Below are 13302 nucleotides of genomic sequence, written 5' to 3'. Positions count from 1 at the left end.
AACCAATGTTCTTAATGCTGAGATCCTAAACAACCCTGGCAGCAGCTCCCAAGAGGACAAACCTATATATTCCAGTGACTCTGAAAAGGTCATTGGGTTTTCTTAATAATCAGCATCCATACATAGATGAAGAAATATATAAAGCCAGGAGCTGAGGCTTGTGACAAGCGTGTTGGGCTTTGAAGTAACTTTGAACTGGCATTTTCCAGTCTAGAACAGGGCAGGAACTGAAATTGTTGCAGCAGTGAAAACTCAGGGGGGTGTAACTCAGTGTTCACAGAATCCCAGAATGGCTTGGGTTGAAAGAGACCTTAAAGCTCATCTTGTTCCACCCCCTGCCATGGGCAGGGACACCTTCCACTATCCCAGGGTGCTCAAAGTCCCATCCAACTTGGCCTTATGTTGCCTAAATGTGGATGTTAAAACTGAGAAGGACAAAGTCACTCATCTTGGGAGGTTGGCTTGGGAGCTGTGAAGGCCTGGACATCTGTGGAGAGCCACCAGCACATTCTCCTGACCAGGCTGTGCAATGGATTTTTGAGAATAACTTCATTGTTTAACAGGGGCTTCTCACAGCATCACACTCTCCTGCTTTTGCCTGATGGAGCAAGTCACAGAGCAATCTGGAGTGTGTTTATGGAAGGACTGGAGAATTGAGATCTCTCATTTGGACGCTGCAGGTAAGTGTGGAAGGGCAGGAATTCACACGGGCCAGTCTGAGATGATGAGCTGGGCTAATTTGACTCTCTCTGAAATTAAAGGAGAAGCAGCCTGAATGCTGTGAAGCAGCATTTCAACCAGGAACCTAATTTAGCTGCTCCAGGTCACACTCTGCGAGCTCTCCCTGCTCCCCATTGATTACAGAGGGAAGTAAAGGAGATCAGGTAGCAAAGGGAATTGATTAAATTACCTGTCTGAAATTGCTGGTACAAATATCCTGCAAAGTGCCCTAGAACAGAAAGATTAGCACAATTTCCAGGGAGGTGTAAAAGACCTTGAGCTGCTCCCAACAAGAATTGCACAATCTTTCCAGCTGCTGCTGGTTTTTGGTAGCTGCTGCTGCTGCTAAAAGTTCTCTGCACAAATTGTTGTTTAAATGTTGTAGAATGGCATTTAAAATAAAGCAAAATGAAAAGTGACAATTAACACCAAAATTCTGGATACATTTATTTTTCCTAGAATTCAAATCAGAGCACAGGTATGACAGAGCAGCACAGCAGAGGTGCTAAAAGGGAGAACTTCTCGTGAAAAGTGTAGGTGTTTGCAATAGAAAATTTGGACTTTAAAAAATAATTTTACAACAATGTTGGAGGATGACGTCCCCCTTATAAGATAAAAACCTTGTGAAACAAAGATTGAATAAATACCATTCAAAATAAGAAGCATAATGATTAAGTTTTCAACTTCTTCCACAGCCTGACAACAGATCTGACAAGTTCTGAAAACAAAGGCTGAAAACAAACAAAACAATACTTTTTTTTTTCAATAAAAGAAGTGGGGAAAAACCAATCTGAAATGACTGAAAAGTTTTCTTTCAACTTCAGTGGTACTGACTCATGAATAACCTTTGGCTAAGAAATTTTAGGTATAACTTCATGACTATAAAGTTTATCAGTCCTTCAGATGATATAAAATGGAAACATATTTTTTCCATAAGCAGGTGCCATTGAGCAGATTGACTCTTCTTTCTACTTTAGTGTAAATTCTGCTTGGAAGCAGGGTCTGTCTTAAGTTCAGCTTGAGGTATGAGAAAAATCCCGAATTCACAGGTATTTAGGGACACATCCTGCCTGTATTAGCAGATATTCTTTAAACCCAATGTTTTCCCTTTTTGGGCTAATTGAGCTCCCCTGGCAGTGCAGACACTGCCCCAGAAAAACTCCCCCAAGATGGATTTGCTTTCATGGCTCTTCTCCTCTTCTTGTTTTATCCCCGTAGAGCTGTAGCTGGCAGAGGCTTATTTCACAAAATCTCTCTCTGTTGACTTCTGTGCCCACCATGTGGTCCCTGCTCACTGGAGCAAAAGCATTTTCCTGCCATCTCCCAGTCCTCCAAGCCCTGTTACTGGAAATGAAGTTTCGATGTCTCAGGCGTTGGCGCGGTTGCTCCTGCCCATGGAAGATGGAAGCACTAAACTGTTAAATTAACAGCTGCAAACAGCTCACAGAATTGGGATGAAAGCAAATGATCGTGACTCCAAATCATTCCTCCTGAGCAGAGCAGGCCCCTGGTGCTGATGGCACAAAGCAATCAGCCTGGCCAGGCTGGAATTCCACACCAAGCCAGATTCCACTTCCAAGACCAATCGGTTTAGATGAAACACTTGGAGAGAGAAAAATAATCTTGCAACTGATGGAGAAACCTTAAAATAACATTCTGAAGCGGAGGGTTATTTTAAGCCCCACACTGCTGCTCAGATGGCAGTGTTTTTTTTCTGGACTGTTTCACCCATCCCTACACAATGATATAAAAGTCAGCGCTTCATTGAACTTCCTAATAGCCAGGACATATTTCCTTCACAAGCCCAGCACTGCCTCTCGCTATGAGCTTTCTCCTAAGCAGCATGACACAACATATTGTAAAGGGAAAATGATAATTAGAAGGAACATTCGAGCAGAGGAAGTTGTCTGGAAAAATGCTTTAGTTAAATGAAGCAGTGAAGATTGTTTTTAACTTAATCTGTTAAACACACTCGCCCGCACGCGGATCTAGCCCAGCTCAGGAATGTCTGAGCTCCTGAGGCAGAGCTGCTGCCCGTGGATGGAGCACAAACCAGGGCAAGGAGGAGAGGAGAATTCTTGGTTTGATTTTACACAGGTTAAATGGAAATGCAGAGGGATTAAAGGCACATCGAGTACCCAAGTGCAGGAGTGAAGAGCCGTGGAGAGCCGTGGCTGTGACCCAGCTCTGTCACACTCTGAGGATGGGCTGGCTGCCCCTTCCACCAGCTCAGGGACATGACAAGGCTGTGACCCAGAATCCCAAGGAAATTCTGCATCACCACTGGGAACACCATCCAGTTTGGATGCTTGTATCTTGCTTTCCACACAGAACCATTCTTCACAGAGACTGGTGTTTAAACCACTGGTAATTTCAGACATATGTGTGTTAGGGATGGATGATAAAGACATATCTGATAAAAATTACAAATACTGGAGAGACAAATAAACAGCAGAGGTTGTCCTAAGGTAAAGGAGAAAAAAGCACACTGCAGAAAAGAAAAACCTTTTGCTCTGACAGTCAATTTCTGTTTGAGTCTTTGAAATATCTTGTGGGTGGGATGGTGGGAGAAAACGGAAACCTAAAACATCCCATTTCTTTAATTAACCAGCCCACTGCAACACCAATATCTCCTCCACCTCAGAAATGTTTTGCTTTTGCATAGATGAGGGAACCATCATTTTATTTTAGACCAAATCAATGTGGGCACGGAGGAGACAAGGATAGAATTCCATATTTTGAACAATAAGGATCAACTTTACTTTGGAGAAGTTGACTCTTCCAACAGTGATGGTCCTATAAAAGCCACAGGGATGCCAGGCTGTCAGAAGCAGCCCCAGGTGAAAGAAGGTTGGACAGTGCAGGCAAAGGGGCCAAAACTGTTTAATAGAAGTTGTTTTTCCAGGTAAATCATCCTGTAATTGTGAAATGACTGGAATGATTCTCTGTGTGGAGATCCAGGGATGAATGAGATAATGAACTGCCAAGCAGGGAATGACCATGGGATAGGGAAGAAAGCAAGTGGTGCTGAAAGTGAAATGGGACTGTGTGGGAGAGGGATTTTCCTCCTGCTCATAGTTCAGCCTCAGCCTGCAGGTGTAGTGCAGAATGAGAGCAATACAGAACACACATATTCTCCAGAACTGATTTTTTTTTCCTCTTTTCTGTTAATACTGAAAATATTTTTGCTAATACAGTAAGATTTCTTTTCTGGTAACCTTCTACTTTCCTCTTTCTGCCCTTGGTTTCCTTTTGTCTTCAAGCACAGAGGGAAGAATCTGAAAGCAGGGCTGGGTTTCAGCTCTTTGCTGGTGGCTCAGGGCAGTGCAGCTCAGCTCATTTGTGCTCAGGCTCCTTTCCACAGTGCTGCAGAGTCAGGTTGGGACAGGGCAGGCATGGGTCACTCTTACAATCATTTTCCTTCACACTCTGTTTCAAAAAGCTTTCAGAGTAACATGACAATTGCCAGCATGGATAAGGATCAGTGATGGTTTAACTGAGTGACTTACCTCAGGAAATGATCAAAAAAGAAACTTCAGAGGAAAAAATAAAACCTGCCACCCAAGAAAATAATGTAACAAATCCCTAGTGTAATAGAGAATAAATCTAGAGAAGAGTCCTGAAACTCTTAATAACATTCAGAAGCTTCCTGCTTGATTAACTATTACAGTTTTGGGTATTTTAATAGTCCTCTTTGAATCTAGCTAGAAATGATATACTTCTACCCAGGAGATCAAATGAATCTTGGCACTCCTGGCCAAGCCTCACCCTCTGCATCCTTCCACCCATTGCTCAGATAAATTGCCTTGTCCAGGAAGGTGTTAGAGACTGTTCACTGAGTGCAATGTCTGCCCACAAATCTGCTCTTCACATCTGTGTAAATCTAGACTCCTCTCACCCTGCAAAAGAAGCCAATTCCTTGTGGCCAAATGAGAAGACAAGAGGATAATCCAACACTCTAACAATCAGCCCTGATTAATTAGCTGCTCCTTCTGGATGGAAATACCAGGGGTGTTCCTGCATTAGGAGAAGGGGGTCATGGGAGGTAATACTCTCCAGCAGAACCTCTATGGCAGACTCAGCACAAATGATACATTTCTCCTTGCTGGGTTTTATGTTTCCAGTAAATTTTGTGCAGGTGGAAAATGCCACCTTCATTGCCCTGGAGACCCAGACACTGTTGCAGGCTTTATTTCTTTTCCTGACACCACCTATAAACAAATATGTTCCTTTTTTTTTTTTTTTTTTCTTCCCTTTTCCCTATCCTTTTAGAAACTCTCCCATGACAATGGAGTCCAAATTCATACTTGATGCAGGCAAAAGATGTTCAGACATGACAGGGAGAAATTCTGCAACTACTGAGTGAGGAATCCCAGTGCCTTTAGTCAGGTTGGTTGACTTTGGCATTGATATGGGCTTCCTTGTTTGTCTTTCCACTTTAAGCATCTGCTCTTAAGGAAAATGGATAATTTTTGCTCTTTAACACTCAGCTTGTGGATAACCTGTCCCTGAAATGCCTTGCTACAAACCTTGAAGCAAGTGAAAACTGTTATTTTGCAATGTCATATGTGAAACAAGACAATTTTTTTTTCTCTTCTCTTATTTGTACCTAAAAATCAGAACAATGGTTTACATCCAAGGGAATCCTCCAATATCACAAATACTCAAAATTGGTTCTTGCCAATTTTTTTTCACATCTGGACTGGTGAGTGAGCTCATGGCATCCTGAGGGTTTGATGTGGCAGCAAAACCTCCATGAAAATGGCAGAAGTGCCAGCAGCAGAGAGCTCAGGCTCTGGCACCCGACTGTGCTCCTGCCTTTGCAAGTCCCTGCAGCACATGTGGGAACTTTGCAGCAGCCAGGTTTTCTGATTTGTTTTTCTGCTCATGAACTTTACCCACTGCTCTCAGCATCATTTTGAGAGCTCAGAAGACACAATATTTTAGCTTTTTTCTAGAAGAACCTGTTGCAGGAGGTGATGTAACAGCACCCACTGCCCACATGACCCATCCCTCGTTTCTAAGGACAGTGCATCAGCCAGTCTGAGTAACACACAGCTCTGAAAGTGCATCTGGCACCGTGGATACCAGGCATTATCTGAAGGCTGAAAATGTCCATTTTCTGCATCAATGGCAAAAAAAAATAGGGCAGAGAACAGTGGCTGGCTTTAAGGAGAAGGACAGGCTGCAGCTTAAAAGGAATCTGCTCCAGATGACCAGTCTGAGCTGGTGATTTATTATTTCTGCTGCTGGAGTAGATGCTGTGTTTGCGTGAGTCTATATGGGCTGTCAGAATTGTTGCTTGTGTGCATTCTCTCCTGTAATAGGACTAAACACTCTGACACCTCCTACCCAGGAATATTTACTGCTACAGCCATGAAGAAGCATCAAATTAAATTTTCCAACCAAGACAGGCTTCCTCCAGCCCTATTAGAGCGTTACAGATTTCCTCAATGACAGTTAAGGAACTTGAGACCATCAGCATTTATTGTTAGCTTTGATTTCTGGGTAAAAAGTAATAAATAAAATCCAAATTCAATAACTGCTCTCCTTGCAAAACATGTGTCACCTACAAAGATCCATCACGTACAGGCAGGTGCTACAGCACTCTCATTTGTACTTTGTCTGCAGGTGGCAAACTAAACCCAGGAAATAAACATACTGTAATGGAAAAGTTAAATGTTCAAGAAAAAATTTAGAAGCTAAACAAGCATTTTCACATCAGAGGAACTTTGACTCTACTACCAGCATCTCCACTGTACAGAAAAACTCCAAAAGGACTTCAGCCCACACTATGAAGATTTTCTCCAGTGGATGTGAAATATTCTCCTCCCCTTCCAGACCTCTTTTCCCTACTTTAACCTCCATGGTGGCAGTGTGAGCACCTGTATCATTGTCTTTCTTTCCATCAGGGAGCCCTGGATGATCCTTCTCCTTCCAACTCCTTGAAAGTCAGGGATGGCAGACACAAAACCAATGTGTGCTACAGCAAGATGTGCTCTCCTGGAGACATTGCTCATCCTTAAAAGATAGTGACTAATCTCCTCCATTATTTCTTTTTCATTAGGGAAATAATTGTCTGTACCAGACAACTTGTAGCAGAATAATAAAACAGAGAGTAAGTAGGGATGTGAATAACTAGAATGAGTCAATATTGCTTTTGTTAAGTCAGATTGTGGCCAGAAATCTCATAGAGTTCTTTGAGGGTGTTTATGAGCTTGTAAATGAAAAGAATTGGTCAGCATAGCATAGCTGTATATCCACAAGATTTCCATTAAATTTCCTCACTAGGGGTTTTAAAGAACTGAGTCCTCCATGGGATAAAAAAACCTTCTCAATTTGTGCATTAACAACTGGTTCTAATATAAGAATTAAAAGGTAAGGATGGTTTTTACTGGTTTCCAACAAGGTTGTAAAAGGTTGTCTGCTTGAACTGCTTTTATTCAGTAGTTCTACATAACTTCAAAATGGGGATGAATATGGCAAATTGCTGAGGATAGAAATGTACTCGTTATAACCAGACTTGGAATTTATTTCAAAGTGTATAAAGCTCCCAGGACATATAAAAATCATAGAAGAAATACATTGAGGGAGGGAATTTTCGACTGGATAAATTATAGGAGTCTGGACTGTGTTAAATAGGCAGTGATGATTCAACTGTGGTGGATGAAGAAGGGTAAAAGATGAGATAAACCTATGAAATTATTGGCTGTGGGGAGATGTACATGGTGAGATTATTCAGTTTCTTTCAACATAAAACCAGGGCTGTATATAATGAAAAGAGTCGAAAACAGAGTTCAAGTAAATAAAAAAATACATATTTTTAGCACAAAATAAAGAATTGCTTTGAGGAACTCATTGTCCCAGGATATTTCAGTGGCTGAAACTGTGAACAGATTGGAAAAAGATTCATTGAGATAAACTGCTGTTGTTGCACAAAGCTGTAACACCTATTACACATTATGAAGCCCAAAAAGCCCTGAACTCCAGAAGCTGGGAAAATCATCAATGTAAAATTACCTTTCTTCTTGTAGGTTCCATCCTAGAGAACCTGCTATCACAATCAAAACAGGGAGGTAGTCTTTGATCCAGCAGTTCTTCCATTTTTATGGGGGTAATTCCATAGCATGGCCACCACCTGAGCCTGCCTGGCACATGAAGTGCCTGGAGAGGAGCTGGGCCACAGCTGGCACTGGATAGGGTAGGAGGCTACAGTAATTCTGGATTTTATACCCATTTATACCTCAGATTGCTTGCATTATATCTTCAATATTCCTTGCTTTATAGCAGAGTGGTGTTTTCTCTTTGCAGTGACATGAGATAACACCATATAGAAAATGGTCTAGTTTAATAAAACATTGCCTGTCTGTATATGAAAACAAGTTTTCCTTGTCTTAATGGTGCCAGTGGAGAAAGCTAACTGGTTGTGGAAATGACAAGATTATGGTGAAGCCAAACTCAGTGTGGGAAACCAGGGATGTTTATCAGCAGAGACACTTGGGGACCAAAAAGTGATGAAAAAGAGAGTTGATAAACTGTGACCATGAGCCTCAAACCTGCCCTCTCTTCTTTTCCTCATACTTTAAACGGATTAGGGGAGTTTTGGAAGGATCTTGGCTGTGAAGGACATCCAGAAAACATCCTGCTCTTGCCCCTGTTCAAAGACCACTGGAGTCAAAGGGGCCCTTTCCTGCAGCACTTTGTGTTCAGGCTTCAGCTCCCAGAGCAGATAATCCATGGCAGATAGCTGCCAGGGAAGCAGTGCTGTGCTGCCTTCCTCAGCCATTAATTGCAGATCCAAATCAGCAACCCAGACAGCAAAGAAAAGAAGAGTTCCACTCCCTGAGCCTGGCTTAGCTCAATCTGTGTCCTGCCCTCCTGCCCATCACCCCTCAGAGCTGCTGAACTTATCCATCCCTTTCTTCTCTCTCTGTGGCTCTGGTGTTTGCTGGAAACCACTCCCCTGAGAGGTGACACTTGCACATTATCAATGAACAGAGATCCCATGTTTTTTGAGTTCTGGTTCCCAGCTCCATCCCGTAGGGGCTGCTGTTTCAGAATTGTTTGGGAGTGTGTGGGTTGCCTTGTCACGTTGGTTGGGTAATGAAAGGGTACAGAAGACAGCCTGAGATCTGCTACTGGAGACACGTAATTATTGCTGATCTCTAGGGAGCTTGTAAATTGGGGTTTCTTTATTATTATTTGTGCTATGACAATGGTATCTGGGTCGTCACTTTTCAGCCTAATCCCATATTTAACAAGCTAAAAAGATGGATGTATCAGCAGGGCTTCTAAGGGGAAAAGAGTGTGGCAAAGTGTTTGATGCCCTGTGCCTGCAGCCAGACTTCCCTGCAATGAAAATGCCCTACTGTGGGACTAAAATAGTGCCCCTGTAAATTGTTGCTGGTTTTGAGCTGGATTCCACTTGCACACTTGCTTATCTGCAACTGCATGGAGAAAGAGCAAGTTGAAAGGCAAGGAATGGTGTATATAAACTGGAGATGGGTTGGGAGGGCACAGTGGGTGTTTGATTTGCAGGAAAATACACCAGAACCAAGATCTGAGCACTCAGGCTTGGTCCCTGAAAAGCAGAGGCTGCTGTGGCCATTGTCTGGTCGGGAGCAAAGGGGAGAGGAGAGAAAAGCAGATTGAGAGACTAAACTGCAGTGAAAATGAGCTGTGATCCAGCGGGGGCAGAGTCTGGCACTTGCCTCACCTTCATCCGTGCTGCTTCCTCTCCTGCTGCTTGAAGATAGCCAGGAGCTTCCTTTTTAATCAAGGACCATTGGAGAGCACCAGCGGGCTCCCACTCACAACGCATTGATTGGCTTCCAGCCGCAGTGACAATTGCATCCTGTAATCAAAGCAGCAATCATTAACGGCACATTATCCCCCTGCACACACTCTCACACTCACACACGCTCCTGGAGCAGGAGGGGTGGCTCTCAAAGGCAGAACACAAACAGAGCTCAACGTTCCTCTGGCTGGGCCTCATTCCAGGTGGATCCTTTGCCAGAGGCTCCAGGAGGGCAGGTGCTGGTGGCAGAGTCAAGACTGGGAATCAAAAGGCAAATCCAAAGGAATTGAGAGGGAATCCAGGGTGATGCAATTGTCATTTTCCATCAGTGCTCCCCCATCCCATCCCATCCCATCCCATCCCATCCCATCCCATCCCATCCCATCCCATCCCATCCCATCCCATCCCATCCCATCCCATCCCATCCCATCCCATCCCATCCCATCCCATCCCATCCCATCCCATCCCATCCCATCCCATCCCCATCCCATCCCATCCCATCCCATCCCCATCCCATCCCCATCCCTTCCCATCCCATCCCATCCCATCCCATCCCATCCCATCCCATCCCATCCCATCCCATCCCATCCCATCCCATCCCATCCCATCCCATCCCATCCCATCCCATCCCATCCCATCCCATCCCATCCCATCCCATCCCATCCCATCCCATCCCATCCCATCCCTGCTGCTTGAGCATCCCTCAGGCTCTGCCTGAGCTGTTGGCATGGGCTGGATTTGCCTTCCTGCAGGTTCCCTTGCCCAGCACTTGCAGAGCACTCTGGCCATGGGAGAAGGTGGAATTTTGGGGCTGTCTTACTTTCTGAATGCTTGGAACACAGCTGGGACTGTTTATTCTGGAGGCACCAAACCCTGCTGCCAGATTCCCTTTCCTTTTTGTGTCCCCACTTGCCTTCAGCTCCCTTTCAGGTGTTTCATTTCTGCATAGGTTGTTCCCTCTCCACACCCAGGATATGGACAGGGTCTCCTTCTCCTTCTCCTTCTCCTTCTCCTTCTCCTTCTCTTCTCTTCTCTTCTCTTCTCTTCTCTTCTCTTCTCTTCTCTTCTCTTCTCTTCTCTTCTCTTCTCTTCTCTTCTCTTCTCTTCTCTTCTCTTCTCTTCTCTTCTCTTCTCTTCTCTCTCTTTTTTATCTTTTCTCCCACTCTCCTGTCTCCAGCTCAGAACATTCTTTAGCACATCTGCCTTCTCCTTTTTTTTTTGAGTGTGCAATAAATCTCCACAGAAAACTTAGCCAGATGAAAAAGGAATTCTTTTAACCTTTACACTTCCAAATCAGAAGAATAAAATAGGTGTTAAAGAATCAATGGCATCTGAACCTCGCAGTTTGCTTTAAAGACAGGAGAAAAAAAAATAAGAGAGTTATGTAAAATATCTATGTATTTTACTTTGAGTTGTGTTTGATGAAATAAAAATGAAAACTTTTTTTCACCAGCCAGTATCTGGTATTCCTTTAGAAATTTGGCTTCACTTTACTCCCTGATGATTCAAAAAATATTTTCCATGAAGGTTAATTTTTGAAGGTAGGTATTTTAGAACTGAGATTTGCAGAACTGGTGTTCTGAAATGCCAAAAAACCAAAAAAAAGTAATAGCAGTCTCAAAATCCACACTTGTATTCTCACCAAAGGTATGCACTGAGTTGAAGCTTATTTTATGTATAATTTTCATCCCTCTAATATTCTTTTTGGGGTCTTTTCACATTTACTCCTTGTAAGCAGCCATCCATTCCTCATGGTTATATAATTCTTTTCCCCTTAACTGTCCTTGTAAGAGTGGAAGTCTAAAGGAGTCCAGCTGAGAACAACTGACACATTTCTTTGTAATTATAGAGGTGCTTATGGAGCACTGAAGATCCAACCAGCTGCAGCACCTCACCAGCAGTAAACTAAGTTCACACTTACCTTTGTAGAAATCCAGGTTAAAATGCTGCTTTGTTTTCCATTTCTGGGATATTATGAAACATGGCTCAGACCTGGAATGAGATGGAGACAGAGAGTTTACAAAATATTATCTGCAAGCAAATTTCTGGAAAATAGGAACGTGGATTCTCTTTACTGCAAAGCATCTTCTGGAGATGCTGTGTGGTGTCATCTGCTGATTCTTTCTTTCCATTCTCACCTCGTCTCCAGGTTTTTAGGGGTGAAGAAGACTCTTCCATAAAATAACCAGTATGAGACAAAAAAACCCAAGAACACAAGCCTGTCACATTGGGAAAAGTATTTCCCTGTCAGCCTGCATCAGACTGACTTATTAGCAAATCATTAGCAACAAGCAAATCTCCAGAGTTTGGAATTCCTTTCCATTCATTCCAGATAAATATTCAAATGTGTTTGTCTTCATTACATTTCTCTGGGCTTATTCTAATGTGTTTGGCCTGGAATTCAGACTGAGGATTTTGGAGTCTGGAACAGCTAGACAGAGCCCACAAACTGAATGCAGAATAAATTAGTGGTGCCTGGTGGTTGGGTGGCTCGACAAGGGAGGGTGTTTGAAAAATCCCTTTAGATTTAGGACCTACTGGGGAAGAAAATAGAAAAGTAGAATGATAGAATAGAATAGAATAGAATAGAATAGAATAGAATAGAATAGAATAGAATAGAATAGAATAGAATAGACATTAAATCTCATCTCATTCCACCCCTGCCATGGGCAGGGACACCTTCCACTATCCCAGGGTGGTCCAAGCCCCATGACACTGCCAGGGATCCAGGGGCAGCCACAGCTTCTCTGGGCACCCTGTGCCAGGGCCTCCCCAGTTTCACAGGGAAGAATTTCTTCCCAATATCCCATCCAACCCTGCCCTTTGTCAATTTTAAACCATTCCCCCTCGTCCTGACACTCCATGAACCTGTCCAAAGTCCCTCTCCACCTTTCTTACAAAAGGAGAGTTTGTTTGCTGTGGGACCTGCAGCCCTCCAGATCCTCCTCTGAGCTGCCCTTCTTACAGGTGATATTTGCTCCTGCTTCAAGTGAGACAAGGGCAGGAAAATCCCTTTTTTCAAGCCCAGTAAATAGTTCAGGCCAGTTTTGAGTCTCTTTTGTTACAGCTTATTCAGCTGCCTCCAGAGCCCTGCAGCAGAAAGGAGGACCTGAAGTCGAAGAGGAGAAAAAGTCTTTCCCTGGTTGATTCTGTTAATGAGTGGATTTATTCCCAGGCACACACGTTTCTATTTTTCACAGCTGGTTCTGACCTCTATCAGGGACTTCAGCCAAGAATGGCTATCAATCAGGGCACATCCCAACCCTCAAAGAGCAAGCAGCTCCCTAAGGCACAATTCCCCAGCAGCTGGATTGTTGGAAAGAGGGCCAAGATCTCCACAAAAGCAAATACTGCTATACAGAAGCTTTGCCTTGAGGGGAAACTTGCACTGCTACAACTTGCTCTTCAGCCACTGGGTTCAAGGCAATTCCCAGGGGAGGGAAAAAAAAAATTGGCTGCCTCTTCTACTACACAAACAGACACAAAAGCACAAACATGTGCAGCACCGCCTTTCCTAACAGTGCATTATTATTAACTGGAAACAGCAGCCAGATCCATCATGTTCAGCATGCCCCACATCACTGCTTCACTAAACACCACAGATTATTTCCCTGTAATTGCCTTCCTGAGCTGTCTAGCAGCCTCGATTCATTTCCATTAAAGCTTGGGAGGATGAGATCATTTAATATTCTTACATCCCCCCTTTTACTTTTCCGCGAGGTTTTTTGTGTGTTTTGTTTGTATTGGTTTTTGTGGTTTGTTTGGTTTTCATTTGTTTGGTTTTT

The sequence above is a fragment of the Haemorhous mexicanus genome, chromosome 18 (genome assembly GCF_027477595.1).
Source record: "Haemorhous mexicanus isolate bHaeMex1 chromosome 18, bHaeMex1.pri, whole genome shotgun sequence".
NCBI classification, from domain to species: domain Eukaryota; kingdom Metazoa; phylum Chordata; class Aves; order Passeriformes; family Fringillidae; genus Haemorhous; species Haemorhous mexicanus.
Note: the sequence above shows the minus strand (reverse complement) of the source record.